The sequence below is a fragment of the Leuresthes tenuis genome, unplaced genomic scaffold, assembly GCF_036924035.1.
Source record: "Leuresthes tenuis unplaced genomic scaffold, fLeuTen1.0.hap1 SCAF_1, whole genome shotgun sequence".
Lineage (NCBI taxonomy): Eukaryota > Metazoa > Chordata > Actinopteri > Atheriniformes > Atherinopsidae > Leuresthes > Leuresthes tenuis.
Genome location: NW_027325355.1, coordinates 41,395,157 through 41,407,643, shown reverse-complemented (window position 1 = coordinate 41,407,643; position 12,487 = coordinate 41,395,157). Strand labels below are relative to the sequence as shown.

The 12,487-nt window shown below is 46.4% G+C and overlaps 29 pseudogenes; all 29 read right to left on the bottom strand.

Annotated features, from left to right (window-relative positions):
- Positions 1-251: 251 nt before the first annotated feature.
- LOC140289042 (5S ribosomal RNA) lies at positions 252-370 on the bottom strand (annotated as a pseudogene).
- A 269-nt stretch (positions 371-639) lies between these two features.
- Positions 640-758, bottom strand: LOC140290932 (5S ribosomal RNA; annotated as a pseudogene).
- A 269-nt stretch (positions 759-1,027) lies between these two features.
- On the bottom strand, positions 1,028-1,146 carry LOC140293756 (5S ribosomal RNA; annotated as a pseudogene).
- Positions 1,147-1,415: 269 nt separating this feature from the next.
- Positions 1,416-1,534, bottom strand: LOC140293755 (5S ribosomal RNA; annotated as a pseudogene).
- A 269-nt stretch (positions 1,535-1,803) lies between these two features.
- LOC140300652 (5S ribosomal RNA) lies at positions 1,804-1,922 on the bottom strand (annotated as a pseudogene).
- A 266-nt stretch (positions 1,923-2,188) lies between these two features.
- LOC140297028 (5S ribosomal RNA) lies at positions 2,189-2,307 on the bottom strand (annotated as a pseudogene).
- Positions 2,308-2,964: 657 nt separating this feature from the next.
- Positions 2,965-3,083, bottom strand: LOC140292288 (5S ribosomal RNA; annotated as a pseudogene).
- Positions 3,084-3,352: 269 nt separating this feature from the next.
- Positions 3,353-3,471, bottom strand: LOC140294209 (5S ribosomal RNA; annotated as a pseudogene).
- A 269-nt stretch (positions 3,472-3,740) lies between these two features.
- LOC140290931 (5S ribosomal RNA) lies at positions 3,741-3,859 on the bottom strand (annotated as a pseudogene).
- Positions 3,860-4,128: 269 nt separating this feature from the next.
- On the bottom strand, positions 4,129-4,247 carry LOC140294208 (5S ribosomal RNA; annotated as a pseudogene).
- A 269-nt stretch (positions 4,248-4,516) lies between these two features.
- LOC140290930 (5S ribosomal RNA) lies at positions 4,517-4,635 on the bottom strand (annotated as a pseudogene).
- Positions 4,636-4,904: 269 nt separating this feature from the next.
- LOC140293754 (5S ribosomal RNA) lies at positions 4,905-5,023 on the bottom strand (annotated as a pseudogene).
- Positions 5,024-5,292: 269 nt separating this feature from the next.
- Positions 5,293-5,411, bottom strand: LOC140315959 (5S ribosomal RNA; annotated as a pseudogene).
- A 266-nt stretch (positions 5,412-5,677) lies between these two features.
- On the bottom strand, positions 5,678-5,796 carry LOC140297026 (5S ribosomal RNA; annotated as a pseudogene).
- Positions 5,797-6,065: 269 nt separating this feature from the next.
- Positions 6,066-6,183, bottom strand: LOC140291746 (5S ribosomal RNA; annotated as a pseudogene).
- A 657-nt stretch (positions 6,184-6,840) lies between these two features.
- On the bottom strand, positions 6,841-6,959 carry LOC140296843 (5S ribosomal RNA; annotated as a pseudogene).
- Positions 6,960-7,228: 269 nt separating this feature from the next.
- On the bottom strand, positions 7,229-7,346 carry LOC140293262 (5S ribosomal RNA; annotated as a pseudogene).
- A 657-nt stretch (positions 7,347-8,003) lies between these two features.
- Positions 8,004-8,122, bottom strand: LOC140293752 (5S ribosomal RNA; annotated as a pseudogene).
- Positions 8,123-8,391: 269 nt separating this feature from the next.
- LOC140294206 (5S ribosomal RNA) lies at positions 8,392-8,510 on the bottom strand (annotated as a pseudogene).
- A 269-nt stretch (positions 8,511-8,779) lies between these two features.
- LOC140290928 (5S ribosomal RNA) lies at positions 8,780-8,898 on the bottom strand (annotated as a pseudogene).
- Positions 8,899-9,167: 269 nt separating this feature from the next.
- LOC140293751 (5S ribosomal RNA) lies at positions 9,168-9,286 on the bottom strand (annotated as a pseudogene).
- A 269-nt stretch (positions 9,287-9,555) lies between these two features.
- LOC140300743 (5S ribosomal RNA) lies at positions 9,556-9,674 on the bottom strand (annotated as a pseudogene).
- A 266-nt stretch (positions 9,675-9,940) lies between these two features.
- LOC140297025 (5S ribosomal RNA) lies at positions 9,941-10,059 on the bottom strand (annotated as a pseudogene).
- Positions 10,060-10,328: 269 nt separating this feature from the next.
- LOC140312015 (5S ribosomal RNA) lies at positions 10,329-10,447 on the bottom strand (annotated as a pseudogene).
- A 269-nt stretch (positions 10,448-10,716) lies between these two features.
- On the bottom strand, positions 10,717-10,835 carry LOC140292193 (5S ribosomal RNA; annotated as a pseudogene).
- Positions 10,836-11,104: 269 nt separating this feature from the next.
- On the bottom strand, positions 11,105-11,223 carry LOC140290002 (5S ribosomal RNA; annotated as a pseudogene).
- Positions 11,224-11,495: 272 nt separating this feature from the next.
- Positions 11,496-11,614, bottom strand: LOC140266273 (5S ribosomal RNA; annotated as a pseudogene).
- A 269-nt stretch (positions 11,615-11,883) lies between these two features.
- LOC140294320 (5S ribosomal RNA) lies at positions 11,884-12,002 on the bottom strand (annotated as a pseudogene).
- A 266-nt stretch (positions 12,003-12,268) lies between these two features.
- On the bottom strand, positions 12,269-12,387 carry LOC140312010 (5S ribosomal RNA; annotated as a pseudogene).
- Between the last annotated feature and the right edge of the window lie 100 nt (positions 12,388-12,487).

Genomic DNA, 12,487 nt, shown 5'->3' with positions numbered 1-12,487 from the left:
TGTGCATTATATAGGTACTGGAATCATACAATTCCTCTATGTAACCAGATAATTGCAGAGAAAGGCTGACTTGTTATGGGCACATCTTCTTCCCTGATGTGATTATTCTCTGCAGCTGAAACTGAGACTCTCAGATCACTTCGTGTCTACCAACAAAGCAGCAGCAGCTGAAGATGACCAACTTCGTCATGTGTCACAGGGTGATCAGACGTTGCAACAAAAGACATGCAGGTGGTCGAGAGAAGACAAAAAGCTTACAGCACCTGGTATTCCCAAGCAGTCTCCCATCCAAGTACTAAGGAGGCCCAACCCTGCTTGGCTTACGAGATCAGACGAGGTCGGGCATGTTCAGGGTGGTGTGGCCGTAAGCAACAATGTGTCTGACAAATGTGCATTATATAAGTACAGGAATCATACGGTTCCTCTATGTAACCAGATAATTGCTGAGAAAGGCTGATCTGTAGTGGGCACATCTTCTTCCCTGAAGTGATTATTCTCTTTAGCTGAAACTGAGACTCTCAGATCACTTCGTGTCTTCCAACAAACCAGCAGCAGCTGAAGATGGCCAACTTCCTCATGTGTCACAGGGTGATCAGACGTTGCAACAAAAGACATGCAGGTTGTAGAGAGAAGAGAAAACGCTTACAGCACCTGGTATTCCCAAGCAGTCTCCCATTAAAGTACTAACCAGGCCCAACCCTCCTTGGCTTCCGAGATCAGACGAGGTCGGGCTTATTCAGGGTGGTGTGGCCATAAGGAACAATTTCTGTGACAAATGTGCATTATATAGGTACTGGAATCATACACTTCCTCTATGTAACCAGATAATTGCAGAGAAAGGCTGACGTGTTATGGGCACATCTTCTTCCCTGATGTGATTATTCTCTGCAGCTGAAACTGAGACTCTCAGATCACTTCGTGTCTGCCAACAAAGCAGCAGCAGCTGAAGATGACCAACTTCCTCATGTGTCACAGGGTGATCAGACGTTGCAACAAAAGACATGCAGGTTGTAGAGAGAAGAGAAAACGCTTACAGAACCTGGTATTCCCAAGCAGTCTCCCATTAAAGTACTAACCAGGCCCAACCCTCCTTGGCTTCCGAGATCAGACGAGGTCGGGCTTATTCAGGGTGGTGTGGCCGTAAGGAACAATTTCTGTGACAAATGTGCATTATATAGGTACTGGAATCATACACTTCCTCTATGTAACCAGATAATTGCAGAGAAAGGCTGACGTGTTATGGGCACATCTTCTTCCCTGATGTGATTATTCTCTGCAGCTGAAACTGAGACTCTCAGATCACTTCGTGTCTGCCAACAAAGCAGCAGCAGCTGAAGATGACCAACTTCCTCATGTGTCACAGGGTGATCAGACGTTGCAACAAAAGACATGCAGGTTGTAGAGAGAAGAGAAAACGCTTACAGAACCTGGTATTCCCAAGCAGTCTCCCATTAAAGTACTAACCAGGCCCAACCCTCCTTGGCTTCCGAGATCAGACGAGGTCGGGCTTATTCAGGGTGGTGTGGCCGTAAGGAACAATTTCTGTGACAAATGTGCATTATATAGGTACTGGAATCATACAATTCCTCTATGTAACCAGATAATTGCAGAGAAAGGCTGACTTGTTATGGGCACATCTTCTTCCCTGATGTGATTATTATCTGCAGCTGAAACTGAGACTCTCAGATCACTTCGTGTCTGCCAACAAAGCAGCAGCAGCTGAAGATGACCAACTTCCTCATGTGTCACAGGGTGATCAGACGTTGCAACAAAAGACATGCAGGTGGTCGAGAGAAGACAAAAAGCTTACAGCTCCTGGTATTCCCAAGCGGTCTCCCATTTAAGTACTAACCAGGCCCAACCCTCCTTGGCTTCCGAGATCAGACGAGGTCGGGCATGTTCAGGGTGGTGTGGCCGTAAGCAACAATGTCTCTGACAAATGTGCATTATATAGGTACTGGAATCATACGGTTCCTCTATGCAACCAGATAATTGCCGAGAAAGGCTGATGTGTAGCGGGCAAATCATCTTCTCTGATGTGATCATTCTCTGCAACTTAAACTGAGACTCTCAGATCACTTCGTGTCAGCCAACGCAGCAGCAGCTGAAGATGACCAACTTCCTCATGTGTCACAGGGTGATCAGGAGTTGCAACAAAAGACATGCAGGTGGTAGAGAGAAGAGAAGAAGCTTACAGCACCTGGTATTCCCAAGCAGTCTCCCATCCACGTACTAAGGAGGTTCAACCCTAATTGGCTTCCGAGATCAGACGAGGTCGGGCATGTTCAGGGTGGTGTGGCCGTAAGCAACAATGTGTCTGACAAATGTGCATTATATAAGTACAGGAATCATACGGTTCCTCTATGTAACCAGATAATTGCCGAGAAAGGCTGATGTGTAGTGGGCATATCATCTTCTCTGATGTGATCATTCACTTCAGCTGAAACTGAGACTCTTAGATCACTTCGTGTCTGCCAACAAAGCAGCAGCAGCTGAAGATTACCAACTTCCTCATGTGTCACAGGGTGATCAGACGTTGCAACAAAACACATGCAGGTGGTAGAGAGAAGAGAAACAGCTTACAGCACCTGGTATTCCCAAGCAGTCTCCCATTGAAGTACAAACCAGACCCAACCCTGCTTGGCTTCCGAGATAAGACAAGGTGGGGCTTATTCAGGGTGGTGTGGCGGTAAGCGACAATATCTGTTACAAATGTGAATTATATAGGTACTGGAATCATACACTTGCTCTATGAAACCAGATAATTGCCGAGAAAGGCTGATGTGTAGTGGGCATATCATCTTCTCTGATGTGATCATTCTCTTCAGCTGAAACTGAGACTCTCAGATCACTTCGTGTCTGCCAACAAAGCAGCAGCTGCTGAAGATGACCAACTTCCTCATGTGTCACAGGGTGATCAGACGTTGCAACAAAAGACATGCAGGTTGTAGAGAGAAGAGAAAACGCTTACAGCACCTGGTATTCCCAAGCAGTCTCCCATTAAAGTACTAACCAGGCCCAACCCTCCTTGGCTTCCAAGATCAGACGAGGTCGGGCTTATTCAGGGTGGTGTGGCCGTAAGGAACAATTTCTGTGACAAATGTGCATTATATAGGTACTGGAATCATACACTTCCTCTATGTAACCAGATAATTGCAGAGAAAGGCTGACTTGTTATGGAAACATCTTCTTCCCTGATGTGATTATTCTCTGCAGCTGAAACTGAGACTCTCAGATCACTTCGTGTCTGCCAACAAAGCAGCAGCAGCTGAAGATGACCAACTTCGTCATGTGTCACAGGGTGATCAGACGTTGCAACAAAAGACATGCAGGTGGTCGAGAGAAGACAAAAAGCTTACAGCACCTGGTATTCCCAAGCAGTCTCCCATCCAAGTACTAAGGAGGCTCAACCCTGCTTGGCTTACGAGATCAGACGAGGTCGGGCATGTTCAGGGTGGTGTGGCCGTAAGCAACAATGTGTCTGACAAATGTGCATTATATAAGTACAGGAATCATACGGTTCCTCTATGTAACCAGATAATTGCTGAGAAAGGCTGATCTGTAGTGGGCACATCTTCTTCCCTGAAGTGATTATTCTCTTTAGCTGAAACTGAGACTCTCAGATCACTTCGTGTCTTCCAACAAACCAGCAGCAGCTGAAGATGGCCAACTTCCTCATGTGTCACAGGGTGATCAGACGTTGCAACAAAAGACATGCAGGTTGTAGAGAGAAGAGAAAACGCTTACAGCACCTGGTATTCCCAAGCAGTCTCCCATTAAAGTACTAACCAGGCCCAACCCTCCTTGGCTTCCGAGATCAGACGAGGTCGGGCTTATTCAGGGTGGTGTGGCCATAAGGAACAATTTCTGTGACAAATGTGCATTATATAGGTACTGGAATCATACACTTCCTCTATGTAACCAGATAATTGCAGAGAAAGGCTGACGTGTTATGGGCACATCTTCTTCCCTGATGTGATTATTCTCTGCAGCTGAAACTGAGACTCTCAGATCACTTCGTGTCTGCCAACAAAGCAGCAGCAGCTGAAGATGACCAACTTCGTCATGTGTCACAGGGTGATCAGACGTTGCAACAAAAGACATGCAGGTGGTCGAGAGAAGACAAAAAGCTTACAGCACCTGGTATTCCCAAGCAGTCTCCCATCCAAGTACTAAGGAGGCTCAACCCTGCTTGGCTTACGAGATCAGACGAGGTCGGGCATGTTCAGGGTGGTGTGGCCGTAAGCAACAATGTGTCTGACAAATGTGCATTATATAAGTACAGGAATCATACGGTTCCTCTATGTAACCAGATAATTGCTGAGAAAGGCTGATCTGTAGTGGGCACATCTTCTTCCCTGAAGTGATTATTCTCTTTAGCTGAAACTGAGACTCTCAGATCACTTCGTGTCTTCCAACAAACCAGCAGCAGCTGAAGATGGCCAACTTCCTCATGTGTCACAGGGTGATCAGACGTTGCAACAAAAGACATGCAGGTTGTAGAGAGAAGAGAAAACGCTTACAGCACCTGGTATTCCCAAGCAGTCTCCCATTAAAGTACTAACCAGGCCCAACCCTCCTTGGCTTCCGAGATCAGACGAGGTCGGGCTTATTCAGGGTGGTGTGGCCATAAGGAACAATTTCTGTGACAAATGTGCATTATATAGGTACTGGAATCATACACTTCCTCTATGTAACCAGATAATTGCAGAGAAAGGCTGACGTGTTATGGGCACATCTTCTTCCCTGATGTGATTATTCTCTGCAGCTGAAACTGAGACTCTCAGATCACTTCGTGTCTGCCAACAAAGCAGCAGCAGCTGAAGATGACCAACTTCCTCATGTGTCACAGGGTGATCAGACGTTGCAACAAAAGACATGCAGGTTGTAGAGAGAAGAGAAAACGCTTACAGAACCTGGTATTCCCAAGCAGTCTCCCATTAAAGTACTAACCAGGCCCAACCCTCCTTGGCTTCCGAGATCAGACGAGGTCGGGCTTATTCAGGGTGGTGTGGCCGTAAGGAACAATTTCTGTGACAAATGTGCATTATATAGGTACTGGAATCATACAATTCCTCTATGTAACCAGATAATTGCAGAGAAAGGCTGACTTGTTATGGGCACATCTTCTTCCCTGATGTGATTATTCTCTGCAGCTGAAACTGAGACTCTCAGATCACTTCGTGTCTGCCAACAAAGCAGCAGCAGCTGAAGATGACCAACTTCCTCATGTGTCACAGGGTGATCAGACGTTGCAACAAAAGACATGCAGGTGGTCGAGAGAAGACAAAAAGCTTACAGCTCCTGGTATTCCCAAGCGGTCTCCCATTTAAGTACTAACCAGGCCCAACCCTCCTTGGGTTCCGAGATCAGACGAGGTCGGGCATGTTCAGGGTGGTGTGGCCGTAAGCAACAATGTCTCTGACAAATGTGCATTATATAGGTACTGGAATCATACGGTTCCTCTATGCAACCAGATAATTGCCGAGAAAGGCTGATGTGTAGTGGGCATATCATCTTCTCTGATGTGATCATTCTCTTCAGCTGAAACTGAGACTCTCAGATCACTTCGTGTCAGCCAACGCAGCAGCAGCTGAAGATGACCAACTTCCTCATGTGTCACAGGGTGATCAGGAGTTGCAACAAAAGACATGCAGGTGGTAGAGAGAAGAGAAGAAGCTTACAGCACCTGGTATTCCCAAGCAGTCTCCCATCCACGTACTAAGGAGGTTCAACCCTAATTGGCTTCCGAGATCAGACGAGGTCGGGCATGTTCAGGGTGGTGTGGCCGTAAGCAACAATATCGGTGACAAATGTGCATTATATAGGTACTGGAATCATACACTTCCTCTGTATAACCAGATAATTGCCGAAAAAGGCTGACTTATAGTGGGTTCATCTTCCTCCTTGATGTGATTATTCTCTGGAGCTGAAACTGAGACTCTCAGATCACCTCGTGTCTATCAACAAAGCAGCAGCAGCTGAAGATGACCAGCTTCTTCACGTGTCACAGGGTGATCAGACGTTGCAACAAAAGACATGCAGGTGGTAGAGAGAAGAGAAAAAGCTTACAGCACCTGGTATTCCCAAGCAGTCTCCCATCAAGTACTAAGCAGGCCTAAACCTGCTTGGCTTCCGAGATCAGACGAGGTCGGGCTTATTCAGGGTAGTTTGGCCGTAAGCGACAATGTCTGTGACAAATGTGCATTATATAGGTACTGGAATCATACGGTTCCTCTATGCAACCAAATAATTGCAGAGAAAAGCTGACTTGTAGTGGGCACATCTTCTTCTCTGATGTGATTATTCTCTCCAGCTGAAACTGAGACTCTCAGATTACCTCATGTCTGCCAACAAAGCAGCAGGAGCTGAAGATGACCAACTTCCTCATGTGTCACAGGGTGATCAGACGTTGCAACAAAAGACATGCAGGTGGTCGAGAGAAGACAAAAAGCTTACAGCACCTGGTAATCCCAAGCAGTCTCCCATCTAAGTACTAACCAGGCCCAACCCTACTTGGCTTCCGAGATAAGACAAGGTGGGGCTTATTCAGGGTGGTGTGGCGGTAAGCAAATATATTTGTTACAAATGTGAATTATATAGGTACTGGAATCATACACTTGCTCTATGAAACCAGATAATTGCCGAGAAAGGCTGATGTGTAGTGGGCATATCATCTTCTCTGATGTGATCATTCTCTTCAGCTGAAACTGAGACTCTCAGATCACTTCGTGTCTGCCAACAAAGCAGCAGCAGCTGAAGATGACCAACTTCCTCATGTGTCACAGGGTGATCAGACGTTGCAACAAAAGACATGCAGGTTGTAGAGAGAAGAGAAAACGCTTACAGAACCTGGTATTCCCAAGCAGTCTCCCATCCAAGTACTAAGGAGGCTCAACCCTGCTTGGCTTACGAGATCAGACGAGGTCGGGCATGTTCAGGGTGGTGTGGCCGTAAGCAACAATGTGTCTGACAAATGTGCATTATATAAGTACAGGAATCATACGGTTCCTCTATGTAACCAGATAATTGCTGAGAAAGGCTGATCTGTAGTGGGCACATCTTCTTCCCTGAAGTGATTATTCTCTTTAGCTGAAACTGAGACTCTCAGATCACTTCGTGTCTTCCAACAAACCAGCAGCAGCTGAAGATGGCCAACTTCCTCATGTGTCACAGGGTGATCAGACGTTGCAACAAAAGACATGCAGGTTGTAGAGAGAAGAGAAAACGCTTACAGCACCTGGTATTCCCAAGCAGTCTCCCATCAAGTACTAAGCAGGCCTAAACCTGCTTGGCTTCCGAGATCAGACGAGGTCGGGCTTATTCAGGGTAGTTTGGCCGTAAGCGACAATGTCTGTGACAAATGTGCATTATATAGGTACTGGAATCATACGGTTCCTCTATGCAACCAAATAATTGCAGAGAAAAGCTGACTTGTAGTGGGCACATCTTCTTCTCTGATGTGATTATTCTCTCCAGCTGAAACTGAGACTCTCAGATTACCTCATGTCTGCCAACAAAGCAGCAGGAGCTGAAGATGACCAACTTCCTCATGTGTCACAGGGTGATCAGACGTTGCAACAAAAGACATGCAGGTGGTCGAGAGAAGACAAAAAGCTTACAGCACCTGGTAATCCCAAGCAGTCTCCCATCTAAGTACTAACCAGGCCCAACCCTACTTGGCTTCCGAGATAAGACAAGGTGGGGCTTATTCAGGGTGGTGTGGCGGTAAGCAAATATATTTGTTACAAATGTGAATTATATAGGTACTGGAATCATACACTTGCTCTATGAAACCAGATAATTGCCGAGAAAGGCTGATGTGTAGTGGGCATATCATCTTCTCTGATGTGATCATTCTCTTCAGCTGAAACTGAGACTCTCAGATCACTTCGTGTCTGCCAACAAAGCAGCAGCAGCTGAAGATGACCAACTTCCTCATGTGTCACAGGGTGATCAGACGTTGCAACAAAAGACATGCAGGTTGTAGAGAGAAGAGAAAACGCTTACAGAACCTGGTATTCCCAAGCAGTCTCCCATTAAAGTACTAACCAGGCCCAACCCTCCTTGGCTTCCGAGATCAGACGAGGTCGGGCTTATTCAGGGTGGTGTGGCCGTAAGGAACAATTTCTGTGACAAATGTGCATTATATAGGTACTGGAATCATACAATTCCTCTATGTAACCAGATAATTGCAGAGAAAGGCTGACTTGTTATGGGCACATCTTCTTCCCTGATGTGATTATTCTCTGCAGCTGAAACTGAGACTCTCAGATCACTTCGTGTCTGCCAACAAAGCAGCAGCAGCTGAAGATGACCAACTTCGTCATGTGTCACAGGGTGATCAGACGTTGCAACAAAAGACATGCAGGTGGTCGAGAGACGACAAAAAGCTTACAGCACCTGGTATTCCCAAGCAGTCTCCCATCCAAGTACTAAGGAGGCTCAACCCTGCTTGGCTTACGAGATCAGACGAGGTCGGGCATGTTCAGGGTGGTGTGGCCGTAAGCAACAATGTGTCTGACAAATGTGCATTATATAAGTACAGGAATCATACGGTTCCTCTATGTAACCAGATAATTGCTGAGAAAGGCTGATCTGTAGTGGGCACATCTTCTTCCCTGAAGTGATTATTCTCTTTAGCTGAAACTGAGACTCTCAGATCACTTCGTGTCTTCCAACAAACCAGCAGCAGCTGAAGATGGCCAACTTCCTCATGTGTCACAGGGTGATCAGACGTTGCAACAAAAGACATGCAGGTTGTAGAGAGAAGAGAAAACGCTTACAGCACCTGGTATTCCCAAGCAGTCTCCCATTAAAGTACTAACCAGGCCCAACCCTCCTTGGCTTCCGAGATCAGACGAGGTCGGGCTTATTCAGGGTGGTGTGGCCATAAGGAACAATTTCTGTGACAAATGTGCATTATATAGGTACTGGAATCATACACTTCCTCTATGTAACCAGATAATTGCAGAGAAAGGCTGACGTGTTATGGGCACATCTTCTTCCCTGATGTGATTATTCTCTGCAGCTGAAACTGAGACTCTCAGATCACTTCGTGTCTGCCAACAAAGCAGCAGCAGCTGAAGATGACCAACTTCCTCATGTGTCACAGGGTGATCAGACGTTGCAACAAAAGACATGCAGGTTGTAGAGAGAAGAGAAAACGCTTACAGAACCTGGTATTCCCAAGCAGTCTCCCATTAAAGTACTAACCAGGCCCAACCCTCCTTGGCTTCCGAGATCAGACGAGGTCGGGCTTATTCAGGGTGGTGTGGCCGTAAGGAACAATTTCTGTGACAAATGTGCATTATATAGGTACTGGAATCATACAATTCCTCTATGTAACCAGATAATTGCAGAGAAAGGCTGACTTGTTATGGGCACATCTTCTTCCCTGATGTGATTATTCTCTGCAGCTGAAACTGAGACTCTCAGATCACTTCGTGTCTGCCAACAAAGCAGCAGCAGCTGAAGATGACCAACTTCCTCATGTGTCACAGGGTGATCAGACGTTGCAACAAAAGACATGCAGGTGGTCGAGAGAAGACAAAAAGCTTACAGCTCCTGGTATTCCCAAGGGGTCTCCCATTTAAGTACTAACCAGGCCCAACCCTCCTTGGCTTCCGAGATCAGACGAGGTCGGGCATGTTCAGGGTGGTGTGGCCGTAAGCAACAATGTCTCTGACAAATGTGCATTATATAGGTACTGGAATCATACGGTTCCTCTATGCAACCAGATAATTGCCGAGAAAGGCTGATGTGTAGCGGGCAAATCATCTTCTCTGATGTGATCATTCTCTGCAACTTAAACTGAGACTCTCAGATCACTTCGTGTCAGCCAACGCAGCAGCAGCTGAAGATGACCAACTTCCTCATGTGTCACAGGGTGATCAGGAGTTGCAACAAAAGACATGCAGGTGGTAGAGAGAAGAGAAGAAGCTTACAGCACCTGGTATTCCCAAGCAGTCTCCCATCCACGTACTAAGGAGGTTCAACCCTAATTGGCTTCCGAGATCAGACGAGGTCGGGCATGTTCAGGGTGGTGTGGCCGTAAGCAACAATGTGTCTGACAAATGTGCATTATATAAGTACAGGAATCATACGGTTCCTCTATGTAACCAGATAATTGCTGAGAAAGGCTGATCTGTAGTGGGCACATCTTCTTCCCTGAAGTGATTATTCTCTTTAGCTGAAACTGAGACTCTCAGATCACTTCGTGTCTTCCAACAAAGCAGCAGCAGCTGAAGATGGCCAACTTCCTCATGTGTCACAGGGTGATCAGACGTTGCAACAAAAGACATGCAGGTGGTAGAGAGAAGAGAAAAAGCTTAAGGCACCTGGTATTCCCAAGCGGTCTCCCATTCAAGTACTAACCAGGCCCAACCCTGCTTGGCTTCCGAGATCAGACGAGGTTGGGCTTATTCAGGGTGGTGTGGCCGTAAGCAACAATATCGGTGACAAATGTGCATTATATAGGTACTGGAATCATACACTTCCTCTGTATAACCAGATAATTGCCGAAAAAGGCTGACTTGTAGTGGATTCATCTTCCTTCTTGATGTGATTATTCTCTGGAGCTGAAACTGAGACTCTCAGATCACCTTGTGTCTATCAACAAAGCAGCAGCAGCTGAAAATGACCAACTTCTTCACGTGTCACAGGGTGATCAGACGTTGCAACAAAAGACATGCAGGTGGTAGAGAGAAGAGAAAAAGCTTACAGCACCTGGTATTCCCAAGCTGACTCCTATCCAAGTACTAACCAGGTACAACCCTGCTTGGCGTCCGAGATCAGACGAGGTCGGGCTTATTCAGGGTGGTGTGGCCGTAAGCAACAATGTCTCTGACAAATGTGCATTATATAGGTACTGGAATCATACGGTTCCTCTATGCAACCAGATAATTGCCGAGAAAGGCTGATGTGTAGCGGACAAATCATCTTCTCTGATGTGATCATTCTCTGCAACTGAAACTGAGACTCTCAGATCACCTCGTGTCTATCAACAAAGCAGCAGCAGCTGAAGATGACCAACTTCTTCACGTGTCACAGGGTGATCAGACGTTGCAACAAAAGACATGCAGGTGGTAGAGAGAAGAGAAAAAGCTTACAGCACCTGGTATTCCCAAGCTGTCTCCTATCCAAGTACTAACCAGGTACAACCCTGCTTGGCGTCCGAGATCAGACGAGGTCGGGCTTATTCAGGGTGGTGTGGCCGTAAGCAACAATGTCTCTGACAAATGTGCATTATATAGGTACTGGAATCATACGGTTCCTCTATGCAACCAGATAATTGCCGAGAAAGGCTGATGTGTAGCGGGCAAATCATCTTCTTCCCTGACGTGATAATTTTCTCCAGCTGAACATGAGACTCTCAGATCACTTCGTGTCTGCCAACAAAGCAGCAGAAGCTGAAGATGACCAACTTCTTCATGTGTCACAGGGTGATCAGACGTTGCAACAAAAGACATGCAGGTGGTAGAGAGAAGAGAAAAAGCTTAAGGTACCTGGTATTCCCAAGCGGTCTCCCATTCAAGTACTAACCAGGCCCAACCGTGCTTGGCTTCCGAGATCAGACGAGGTCGGGCTTATTCAGGGTGGTGTGGCCGTAAGCAACAATATCGGTGACAAATGTGCATTATATAGGTACTGGAATCATACACTTCCTCTGTATAACCAGATAATTGCCGAAAAAGGCTGACTTGTAGTGGGTTCATCTTCCTCCTTGATGTGATTATTCTCTGGAGCTGAAACTGAGACTCTCAGATCACCTCGTGTCTATCAACAAAGCAGCAGCAGCTGAAGATGACTAACTTCTTCACGTGTCACAGGGTGATCAGACGTTGCAACAAAAGACATGCAGGTGGTAGAGAGAAGAGAAAAAGCTTACAGCACCTGGTATTCCCAAGCTGTCTCCCATCCAAGTAGTAACCAGGTACAACCCTGCTTGGCGTCCGAGATCAGACGAGGTCGGGCTTATTCAGGGTGGTGTGGCCGTAAGCAACAATGTCTCTGACAAATGTGCATTATATAGGTACTGGAATCATACGGTTCCTCTATGCAACCAGATAATTGCAGAGAAAGGCTGATGTGTAGTGGGCATATCATCTTCTCTGATGTGATCATTCTCTTCAGCTGAAACTGAGACTCTCAGATCACTTCGTGTCAGCCAACGCAGCAGCAGCTGAAGATGGCCAACTTCCTCATGTGTCACAGGGTGATCAGACGTTGCAACAAAAGACATGCAGGTGGTAGAGAGAAGAGAAAAAGCTTAAGGCACCTGGTATTCCCAAGCGGTCTCCCATTCAAGTACTAACCAGGCCCAACCCTGCTTGGCTTCCGAGATCAGACGAGGTTGGGCTTATTCAGGGTGGTGTGGCCGTAAGCAACAATATCGGTGACAAATGTGCATTATATAGGTACTGGAATCATACACTTCCTCTGTATAACCAGATAATTGCCGAAAAAGGCTGACTTGTAGTGGATT